Source organism: Nicotiana sylvestris, chromosome 2 (assembly GCF_000393655.2).
Source record: "Nicotiana sylvestris chromosome 2, ASM39365v2, whole genome shotgun sequence".
Taxonomy (NCBI): domain Eukaryota; kingdom Viridiplantae; phylum Streptophyta; class Magnoliopsida; order Solanales; family Solanaceae; genus Nicotiana; species Nicotiana sylvestris.
Window position 1 is genome coordinate 90,378,831 of NC_091058.1, and position 12,544 is coordinate 90,391,374.

Genomic DNA, 12,544 nt, shown 5'->3' on the forward strand with positions numbered 1-12,544 from the left:
CAGAAGCGGAGGATTTTGCGCAGATGCAGCCCAGCAGATGCGTGATGAGGACCGCAGATGCGGAAGTGCTGGGCAGAGTGTATATAAAGGCTCCTTCGCGAATTTTTGGTCACTCTTCACCATTTTTGGCCGGGATTTGAGCTTTGGGCAGTGATTTTCAAGAGGAATCATGGATCTTCAATGGGGTAAGTTAGTTGGGCTTTGTATCTTGTGTTTATGGTGATTATTTCATTGTTTAATCATGAAATTAGAGGAAAAATCAGATAAAGAGTTGGAAAATTAGGGCTTGAAAATGGAGAGTTAAATTGGGGATTTGAGGGGCCATTTGAGGTCCAATTTTGATTATCTTGATATGTATAGACTCGTGGGAGGATGAGGATTCTATTGATGTGATTTTTATCGGATTCCGAGACATGGGCCCAGGGGCCGGGTTGGACCAATTTTGGGACTTTGAGTTTAATTCGATTATTTTCGCGTGGGCTTTGTCCCTTTGACATGTATTGATAATATGATTCTGATTTTGGATAGATTCGGGGCGATTTGAGGCCGAGTCGAGAGGCAAGGGAATCGCGACATAGATTTTCGTCCAGATCGAGGTAAGTAATGATTGTAAATGTTGTCCGAAGGATATGAAACCCCGGATTTCACATTGTTGTGCTGCTTTGAAGTAACACACACGCTAGATGACGAACGTGGAGTCGTGCACCGTTGGGGATTTTGACTTGGTCCATCCTGTATGACTGTTAAGTCGCGTATTTGATTTGAAATCTTATGATATTCCATATTTTATAGATATATATTATATTTTGCGCTGCATGCCATGTTTGGGGCCTTGTGCCGACCTGTTGAGACCCTTAGGGGCATTTTCACTATTTTTCCTCACTATATTTGTTTTGAAAGCATATCCTCAGTCATGTTTTACCTGTTTGTTGTTTAAATCTGGTTTTATCACTTTACTTCTTACAAATGTGAAAACTGTTTGGGCTGAGTTCCCTGTTTTACTGATGGTCCGAGTGATTATGAGGTTGATGACTGAGATAGACCGATGGTCTGATTGTGAGATTGATGACTAAGATAGTCCGAGGGTCTGATTGTGAGGTTAATGAATGAGAGAGGCCAAGGGCCTGGTTGTGAGGATTATATATTTATGGATCGGGCTGCACGCCGCAACAATATATATATATATATATATATATATATATATATATATATATATATATATATATATATATATATGTACACGGATTGGGCTACGCGCCGCAACGATATGTTGGATCGGGATGCAAGCCGCAGCGATATAGCGCTTGGGCTGTAGGAGCCCCTCCAGAGTCTGCTCACCCCAGTGAGCGCAGTCGACTATATATATGGATCGGGCTGCATGCCGTAGCGATATATGGATCGGGCTGCACGCCACAACTATTACTATATGGTACCTATTGAGTGTGAGTGCTGAGTGTGAGCGCTGATTGGTAAGAGTTGAGTCATGAGTGACTGAGAGGCTTGCCCGAGGGGCTATAAATATATACGTACATGAGTGATGCTTTTCCTGAGGGGCCAAATTATGAACTTACTATTTTTTTCACTGCTCTTTAAAGTGAGTTTCTATTGAACATGTTGATTTAATTACTGTTTTCGCTCATCTTTAGACCGAGCCACTATTGAAAATGTTGGACAAATATTTTAAATAACTTCCATTTAAACTGAAGTTTTTAAGTTATGAAATAGTTGTGAATTTCTATTATGCCGAGGGGCTGTATACGAACTATGTTGTGCCCGAGGGGCCGATTATGATTTTCATCACTTTCACTATATATATATTTCATTAAACCTCTATGGGAAAGGTTAGAAAGATATTTTCCAAAGTATTTTACTGAAAATGGAAGTTTAACGATGTGATTTGATGTGTATCCTGTTGTTTTTGGAAACATGCGGTACCCTCTGTGGTGCCATGATGTGGTATACGTGATTTCTTGCTGCTCAGACTTTATTTACTTTTATTACTTACTGGGTTGGAGTACTCACATTACTCCCTGCACCTCATGTGCAGATTCAGGTATTTCGGAACCCGGTAGCGGTTGTTGATTACTCAGAGGCAGAGTCATCGGAGTTAGTAAGGTGACAGCACGACGTTCGCAACACTACTTTCCTTCCTCTCATTTTTATTACTGTATTTAGTACATTTTTAGATTCTTGTTGTTAGGGGTGTACGTGGACCGAGTTGGTTTGGTTTTTATCAAAACCAAACCAAACCAACTATATTGGTGTGAATTGGTTCAGTTTTGTCGGGGTTTTCGAATTTTCGAATTTTTTTGTTACATGAATATTTTTTCAATCTTACTTTATTAAAATTATAGATAAAGTTCTGATAAATGAATATACGTTTAGTAAATATGAAAAAAAAATTGACAAACATATGATCTATTAAAATATTCTAATGGGCGATTTTTTTTTAGTAACACATGATAGTTATTTTCTTAGTCGTCTAACAATAGTTTTTCGTTAATTTACGCTTTCAAGGTTAATACATGAGAGGATCCCAATTATTTCTATATTTTCTAAATAAAATTCACTATAAAGTCTTAAAAATATAAATAAAATTTATATATTTATATGTCGGTTTGGTTCGGATTTTTTAATCGGCTTGATTTGATTTTTCGGTTTGGTGTGGTTTTCCGGTTCGGTTTGAACACCCCTACTTGTTGTACTTAGACCTTAGTAGATGCTCATGACTAGTGACACCCCGATGTCGGACTTGTATGTTATTTTTGCACTGTTCCTTTAGAATTATATTATAAAACATTTGTTTAATTAAAGACTTAAAAATGACTCTTAATGATTAAAGGGTTAATATGGGTGTTGTGTCGGCTGGCCTTGTCTTCATGAGATGAGCCATCACGACCAGGTCTGAGTTTAGAGTCGTGACACATAAGAAGTTCCATTTGCAAAAGGACGCGATAATTCGAGTCAAATCGAGAAAAACAATCAGACTATGATTTGGTGTTAGAAAAGAAAAATCAATCATAATTGGTTTGATTTGATTTTAACTAAAAAAAGTCAAATCGAAACCAAACCAACCCGACATTACATGTACACAATTTTAATATTATCTTATGCATAAAAATAATAATTGTAATGTAATTTATAAATATTTTTTAAACTTTTTCATAGTTCTCTCTTTTAATGTATTATTTCAAGCCTGGACTTAGAACTTTTGAATGATCTAATATGTTTTATAACCCATAAAAGTTAGTAATTCAAATAAAGCTCAAAGCAAAATCAAATTAAAACTAATGCTAACAAAAAAAATCAATCAATACTAGGAATGACAATATTGTTAGATTTTTTTTTTTTAGTTTTGCATTGGTTTAGATAGTGAAAATGCATAACTTACTTTTAATATTATTTACAGCCCGTTTGGATTAGCTTGTTTTAAGTGCTTTTAAGCCAAAATAATTTTAAGTCATTTTGTAATGTTTGAATAAAGTAAAAAAGTACTTTTAAACACTTGTTTTTAAGCTAAAATGACAAAAACAAGGCAAAAGCCAAAAGTTAGAATTCCTAATTTATGGCTTAAAAGCTATTTTGGCTTAAAAGTCACTTAAAACAAGCCTATCCAAGCGAGCTCTTAGTCATATAATTAATACTTAGTACTTATTCGTCGTACTTCTTTTAGCATGACTTTGTACTTTTAGATGATGATTATTTTTATTATGGCATTAATTAGCAATATTTATTTTATGCGATTTGTTGAGTATTTTAGTATAATCATGACTCATCTCATATTATTTTATATTATTTTATTGGGTAACATTTTCTATAGTTTTATCTTACTAGGCCTAAGAAATATTAGAGCACAAATTATATATTTTATGCTATGAAGATTTTGTCGAAAAAAATTCGAAAATCCGAGAAAATCTGAAATTGAAACACCCGACTTTTGTTGGTTCGGTTTGATAACTAAAAAATTCGAACAAACCCGATCTATGTACGCCCCTACAAATAATATTTGGTTCTTTCATTCTTGGTTTTCAAAAATGTATAATGGCAGGGTTATGATGACGAATATGTCATAATAGACATTGCATGTCATCTGATTCGATCTGAATCTATGTTTTGATCGATTATTTTATTTAAAATTTAGAATACTATACTGGTGGAGGGGCAAAATAATTATTTTGAGGGCAAGTTGCAAAATGGTGATTAGAAAGAATGCACCTCAACCCCAAAAATATCATGTAATTAAGAAGATATGTTTAATTAATACCCCATCAAATTAGGAGTCAAATCGTAGAGTAAGCCTATTAAAGTTAAAGGGCATCTCTCTTTGTATAAAAGCTAATTGAAGTTTTTAAGAGGTACCTAATTAGAATACTGTAAAGTTTAGAGGAAAATTTGGGAATGTTAATTTTTGTCGGTTAGGAATTTAAATAGACAAAAAAAAAACAGTCACAAAAATAAGACCGATCATTTACAAATCATGCATAAAAGATGGTACAAATCATAATGAAAGAAGAGTTCCCAATATATAATTAGGACATATTTCAGTTTATTCATAATGGAGTTTACTTGAATAAACAAATTAACTTTGTATAGATGTGAAACGTGAATAAAAATTAATATAGTTGATCTAACAAGTTAGTTAGTAGTAGAGCTAAAGGTTGCTTTGTCATTTGATTTCATCAGATTTTCTTTTCTTGCTTTTACTTTTATATCGACTTTTGAAGTACTTATCTATTCTGCATATACTATCAGGTCGTACAAATCTTGAACGACTACATTAATGTAGATAGAGAAAACTAAGAAGAAGTTTTTACCTGCCCATTTTGGTAGTGCAAATGTCACATAAGAGTAGGCATTACAGGTTTGTCTCATAAAAAGATCTGCCAAATTATTTTCAACTCAACGAAGGAGAAGAAAACCAGCAAAAATTATGGCATGGGTCAAATCTTGGGAGCACTTAGCTTAAATAATGAATTTTTAATCAATAAATATAGCAATAAAGAAGAAAAATAAAATATTAGTAGAAGCCAATGAGAGGGATAGAGAGAACCTTCCAAAATTCACTTTAGAGGACGAGGTATTATGGGAAATCATGGCCCACGAATTAAAATACAATTTTGAAGCACTAAAATGAGAAAGAAAACAAGGACTCAAAGTAGGTTAGACATTTATTTTAATACTAAAAGAACACTTGAAAATTTAAATTTCTTTTTTCCCTATCTAGATATATATAATAGGCAGAATAGCCTAAATGGCACATGTACTTCACCCACTTTGTTATGTCGGTCCCCAAACTTAAATATTTGTCAATTGAACGCTTATACTCATTCAAAACGTGAATAATAAACGCTTATCTAACATGGCTTATCCTTTGTATCATATGTGGCTTCAGTGCGTGATTCACACGCCTGTAAGGGGTGTAAAAACAGTTTAAAAAGCCCTAAAGGTAATAATTTAGCCTATTTAACAGCCATCTTTTCTTCCTACCTTATTCTCCATTGTTAAACATTATAGAAGCTAAATTTAGCAAATCTGATGCCTTCTTCTTTCTTTGTTAGCTTCAATAGTGAAAAATAGAATTTTATTTTCCTGTGATTCTTCGTTGCCCATTAATTTTTGCCATCTCCTTTTGTTTTGAAAGTCAATTTTTTTTCTGCTTCTCCTGCAACAAATAAGTTACTGCCGCCTCTTCTCCTTCAACAATGAGGAAGGAACATTTGTGTTATTGTGGAGTTGCTGCAGATCTTAAAATATCACGAACACCCACCAATCCTGGAAGGAGGTTCCTGGGCAGCCGAAAATATGAGATTGGTGAAGGTTGTGGCTTTTTCAGATGGGTTGATCTTGCGATTGAGGAAGAACACTACAAGACTCTTCTTGCGGCTCTTATTAAGAAAAGTGATCGATGCCATTGTCAAAGAAGACAAGGAAGGTCGAAGTTCAGAGTTGCTGCTATTATAATTTTGGTTGTAGTTGTTCTAATGTTAGCTATTATATTATTGATAGTGCACTTTCTTATTTCCTGGGTTTAGGCTACATATTTTGTGTTGGTGTACAATTTTGTTCATGGAATATATTGACAAAGGCTCCATTACAGCAACAAGTACTAATATAATGGCCTCTGTTATATGTAGTTAATAAAACATCCAAAATAAGAGAGCTGGTTTACAAAATATTGCCAACGATAGGCAGTCAACAAAAACATACATAATGAAGTAGCTTTACAAAATATTGTCTACCACAGTTAACAAAAACATACATGTGTAAATATTAGTTGAGCACTTCAATTAATATATATTGTAGCTTGGCTGCTTGGTGTGTATTGTGTAACTGGGGTGACTTGAGTGGTTGTAGCAGGCTTTTGCCCTTCTGTAACTCTGTTATAGCAGCTGCCTTTGTATAACTGCTGCTCGGCCCTTCCACTTTAGTCCAGGTGGTTTGAACCTAAGTTCAATGTTGGTAGGAGCAGAACTTATGAGTGTAGAAGGATTGTGTACCACTCTGTCAGTAGTTCCAGACTACACAAAAATAAAAGGTTGTGAGTGAGGGATTATGTAGTAAACCATTGTATAATTGAGTGGAAATATTTACCCTCTGTATAACAGTGCCACTTGAATCAAATAGCACACCATATCCTACTGCCTTTGGTCTCTTAGACCCTGCATTTGCACCACCTCTTCTAGGCTCATTGGTCTTCCTTTTTGGACCTCCTGCAACATTAGTTGATTGTTGTGTGCTTGGATCAATGATTGGTGGAGTGAAGGTAACACTTTCCATAGTTGAAGGTGTTGCTGCTGATGATCTAGTTGCTGGTACTGATGCACTTTCAACTGCTGCTGCTGCTGCAGTTCCACTTTCAGCAGTTTCACCTCCAACTGAACTAGTTCCAGCCCTTCCCCCTTGGTTTCTCTGCATACACATAACAAAACTATCACTCGTAATCGAATTCTTTCAATTAGTAACAAAACAAACATTAATACTTACTGCTGATGGGCATCCTTTCTTGTTATGTCCTAGAGTCTTGCACAAAGAACATCTCATTTGTCTCCCTATCCTTGTACCCTTCCCAAAATTCTTCTTTGGTTCATCAGCAACTTTTCTCCTTTGTTTCTTTGGCCTTCCTGGCATTGCAGTTATAACAGGTGGCTCAATAGCTTGTACTGTGCTTTTTGGCCACAAATTCATTCTAGTTAAAGGTTGAATAAATCTGCTATATGCCTTAAGGTAGGTATCCTTTCTATACCAATGGTCAACATATAGCTCAACCTCATAGTTCTTATAATGCATTGCTGTAATTGCATGTACACATCTTGTTCCTTATTTTCTTGTAGCATTTATGGACAGGGTAGTATGTAATCACCCTAAAATTACTGGTGCTGCCTTCTATGCTACCAAGGATATGCCATGGCCAGCCTTTCTTTGTGCACTTTGCCCTAACCCTTTCCTTCTCATTAGGTTTCAACTTAAGGTTCATACCTTTTTGAATAGAATATGTCTGCAATGCCTCTCTAAACTGTACAACATTCTCAAATATCATATACAATACAAAAAATATTCTTTTGCAAGTTGTGTCAAAGTAGACCTTCTTACTTGGATTCCTAGCTGATGCATCCCTTACTTCATTAGGGCCAACAAGTTCTCTTTCATCTTCACTACACTCACTACCTGGATCTAAGCTATTAAAATACTTCTCATCCCCTCCTAGTTTCCCTTCATATTTTCCCCTTTTGATCTTATGCATATCTTCAAAACCAGTATCTATACCAACTGTACTAGATGGTATCTCATTTATATTTACTTGGGCATCCTTCTTTTTGTTGAGTTTAGACTGTCTAAATGCAGCTAAATCATCTTCCAAATCACTACAATCTTCAATGTTCTCATCTATATCAAACAGTGAGTCAGACCCTTCAGAATCATCAAGGTCCTCATCAAAATCAGATTCTGATGTTTGAAGGTGATAGGATGAGAAGTTATTACCTTCATCTTCATCTGATTCTTCTATCTCTTCATTTATATCTTCCCCCTTTTCAGTCCTATTTATATCATAGTTGGGAGGTGACACATTAGCCCTAACATTTAACCCAATGTCATGCCTATCTGTTTGTATAGTGGGGTCTAGTTCAGTTATGTCCTCGACAAGAATAGGATCACTAATTTTATGGACAATACAAACATCAACAAAGTCACCACCTTTCAATGTATTAAGAAACTTTAACACATCAGCATCTGTTTTAAAATGTACACTTTTGTTAACTTTGCATCCAAATAAATCAACTTCTAAAAATCCCAAGTCACTAACAAACTTGTGAAACAACATAATATGTAGCTCATCAACATCAACTGTAGCTAATTGAGGACAAGTTAGTCCATTTGCATACCTTAGGTCAGGGTCAGATACAAAATTACCACTGTGGTGGATTTGTAGGTTAACTAGGGTTGAAACCATTTTCTTTTCATACCTGCAAAGTAACAAAAAAAACAGTGTTATCAATGACAATTTGTTATCAAAAGTTGCACCTTTACTCAACTCTATAAACAAACCAACAAAAAAGACAGATTTTTAAAGTAAAAAAGCTTCCAAGATTCCTTTTTCGTCCCCACAATGCCTTATAATATTCAGAAATACTGTGGTGGACCATTAACAAGAAGGAGACCCAACAAACATCACAAAAAAATGCATAAACATAGGATGAAATTCTGCTTTGACAACAAAAACCCAAAACACTAAACGGAATAACTAAATATGCAATTACATGCATGACACTATATTAAAAAAGGCTTTCACTCTAACATGTAGCAAAACACAATAAAAGCCCTATATATTAAGGGATATTAAACAACAATTACGACCTAACCAACCTTCCCCTAAGAAACCCTAAACAGGGCAAAAGCCCCATAAAAAGAGGGAAATGAAGAACAATAAAGACAAATATGAAGAACAAATGAAGAAACTTACCCCACAAACTTTGGTAACAACAGTACAGATGAAAATCCCAGCAACAACGACGGAGAAGAGAGGAGAGACTCATTGTTGTTCGATACTATCTAAGCACTAAGTACGTGGGTAATTATAAAATGAGGGGAAAATGTGGGTTTGGGGGGGGGGGTAAATAATCCTTTGCCGATTTTTTATCTTATTTGGCCATCATATGTGACTTGGAGCCTACATGGTTTTATTTTATTGTCGTGGCGTCCTACGTGTAGGCGATTGTCATACACGCACTGGCAGCCTCCTTAGATAAGCATTTATTATTCACGTTTTGAATGAGTATAAGTGTTCAATTGACAAATATCTAAGTTTGGGGATCGACATGATAAAGTGGATGAAGTACAAGTGCCATTTAGGCCATTCAGCCTATATAATATTATAACAACACATTCAGCTTCTTTACATAGATTAATGAGAAAAACAACTCAAAAGAGTTGTCTCCATCAAATGACATCACCATTCACCCACATCACTTTTGAACCATTGTGTGCACATGGAGCCGGCGAAAGCATAATATATGTATAATTTATGTATTATACATGTATAATTAATGGATAATTTATGTATATGGATAAAAAGTTTATAATGAATATGACGGGCTATTTGTGTAAAGATTCCTTTTATATATGATATATGAATAATTAGTCTATAATATATGTATACCGATTAGAAAACGTAATCAGTAAATCTTATCAACAATAAATTTTGATTATAACTCTAATAGAGTTTATAAGAAATTTTAACCACCCGAAGTGATAAAATTTATATGTCTTGCCATGATCAAATTCATGTATGATTGTGAGCACAAAAAGTGAAAACTCGTCCCATTGAATTTGCTTCATTCTCGTTCCCTTAAGAGAATGTGGTAGTAGTATATAATAGGTCTGAAAGAAGACAAGTTATTATCATGAAGGTATCAATGGATGTGTATGTGGCAATAAATAAAATCATAATTGTCATCATTGTGATAATGAGAATAATAAGTATTCTTAAAATAATCATTCACTCTGTGAAAGTAATGTTTATCATTGATTTGACACGAGATTTTATAAGGCACATATAGATGATTATGGTCTATTCATGATATGAATGTGACAACATATGATTTATGAATACATCTTCATTCTTGGAAGAATATGAACATGCTAGTGGTAGTGAATATACCACACTCACCTCTAGAAGAAGGTTTGAGATGAAATAAGAAAATAATTTCATTATTATGGCATGAATAGTCATTGATCACGTACTTATTGTGATTATGCCAAACTATTATGGCAATGTGGTTATTACAGGGCAAAAGTAATTAAAGCAACATATCTTGCCTATAATGATTTTGGCCATGACTATAGTGGTATAACGTTCTCTGATAAACTAAATTATGGATCAAGAACAACAAATTGTAGTACGTTATCATACACAATGGAAATTATTGTAATTGCTACCAAGATAATTGTCCCAATCTGCTTTGAATCACCAGGAAATAAAGTTAATTTCACAAGCTAAATCTTTCCTTCTTTGTACGTGTGTTGTTTGGGAGAAGAACAGAAGGGTTTTCACTCATTGAGAATTCTTCTACCAGAGATATATATATAAGAGGAATAGAGGAAAAAATACCGGTGAAAACTACCACTCCATGTTCCTACATCTCTCAAGCATGTGCGGTAGTTTTTTAGTAGTTAAAAAACAAAAAACTCCGTTAGTAACCTCCTTAAGTTTAATCTCTTCTAAAACGAGTCGGGTCAGTCCACATCGGCGACCCGCGATCGAAACATAATATCCAACATCTCTGTCACGACCAAAAACTCAACCTGTCGTGATGGCACATATCATGGTACTAGGCAAGTCGACAACTCATATATTACCAACACTTTCAAATTTAAAATATACTGAAATAGGTTTAAATAAGTAAAACTCTCATAAAAACTAGATAAAATACTAACTCAATACGGTAATTCCCAAAGCTAGGGTGTCACAAGTACATGAGCATCTATACAACAGAAGTATGAAATACTGTCTAAGAAAACTAAAATTGAAAAAATAAGGCCAAGGGTAGGGGAGGAGAGTCAAGGTCTGCGGAGGCTAGGGTAGCTACCCCGAATATCTCCGAATGATAGTAAACTATGAGAATCAGCAACCACCGTATCCGAAAATACCTGGATCTGCACACGAAGCGCAGGATGTAGTGTGAGTACAACCAACTCAATAAGTAACAAGTCTACCTATTGGGCTAAAAGTAGTGATAAGCTTCACATGTATAGTTCAATTACAGAATTATAGTACAGAAATGTAGGAATGCTTCCAAGTTTAACAGTTAAAGCCCAAACAAGTAAATAATGTCAAGTTCAATTGAAACAAGATATGGTACATCTCAGTGTCTACATAGAAATTATATATGCCAACTGAAGTACAAAGCAGTAATAAAATCATATGCATACTCTCAGAGTATCAGCCGCTCAGTCCTCCCATTCACTCTATCCTCATAATCACTCGTTCCTCACAGTCATTCCTTCCTCACAATCGCTCGACACTCGCACTTGGCACTCATATTCACACTCAGTAGGTACATGCGCTCACTGTAGATGTGCAGACTCTGGAGGGGCAATTTTAGCTCAAGCTCTATTATAAGCCAATCATGGCATGAATCAAATAAATATGCTGTGACGTGCAGCTCGATCCCATAAATATCCTCACAATCAGGCCTTCGGACTCACTCAGTCATCAATCTCTCCAATCTTTCGAGCTCACAAGAATCATGATAATCAGCCCAAACAATGATGATAGAATGTATCAATAAAGGACAGCAGAGACTGAGATATAATATGCAAATAATAGTTGTGACTGAGTACACAATTACAAATTAAGCAAATAATTCAACATGTAACATGATCTCGGTAGGTCCCAACAGTACCAACACGTAGCCTAAGCATGATTTCTAACGTGACTCGCAACTCAATTCTTTAACTCATGGTGAAAATACGGATAGCGACAAGATTAATCAACTATACAGTTGCGTGAAATCAACCGAGTCACAATTCTTATGGTGCACACTCACACGCCCTTCACCTAGCATATGCGTCACCTCAGCACCAATCACATAACACGTAATTCGGAATTTCATACCCTCAAAATCAAGTTTAGAAGTGTTACTTACCTCAAATTGTGCAAATCTCTACTCCAACAAGCCTTTTCTCGCGAAACGGCCTCTGAATGCCTCAAGTCTAGCCATAAACAATTCGATACGATCAACCAAATTTGTAGGAATCAATTCCATATAAAAATGCTAAGTTCTTAATCAAAAGTCAAAAAGTCAACTCAAAAGTCAACCCCCGGGCCCTCGGACTCTGATAAATGTCACGAAATCAAAACACCCATATAACCACGAGTCCACCCATATAAAAATTACTCAAATTCGATACCGAAATCTCGATCAAATCCCCAAAAATTGGCCTAAAAAGATTCCTCCATTTCCCCCCAATTTTTCAACCCAAATCACTAATTAAATAATGAAATCAAAGATATAATCATGAAATTTAACCAAAACTAAGTAAGAGT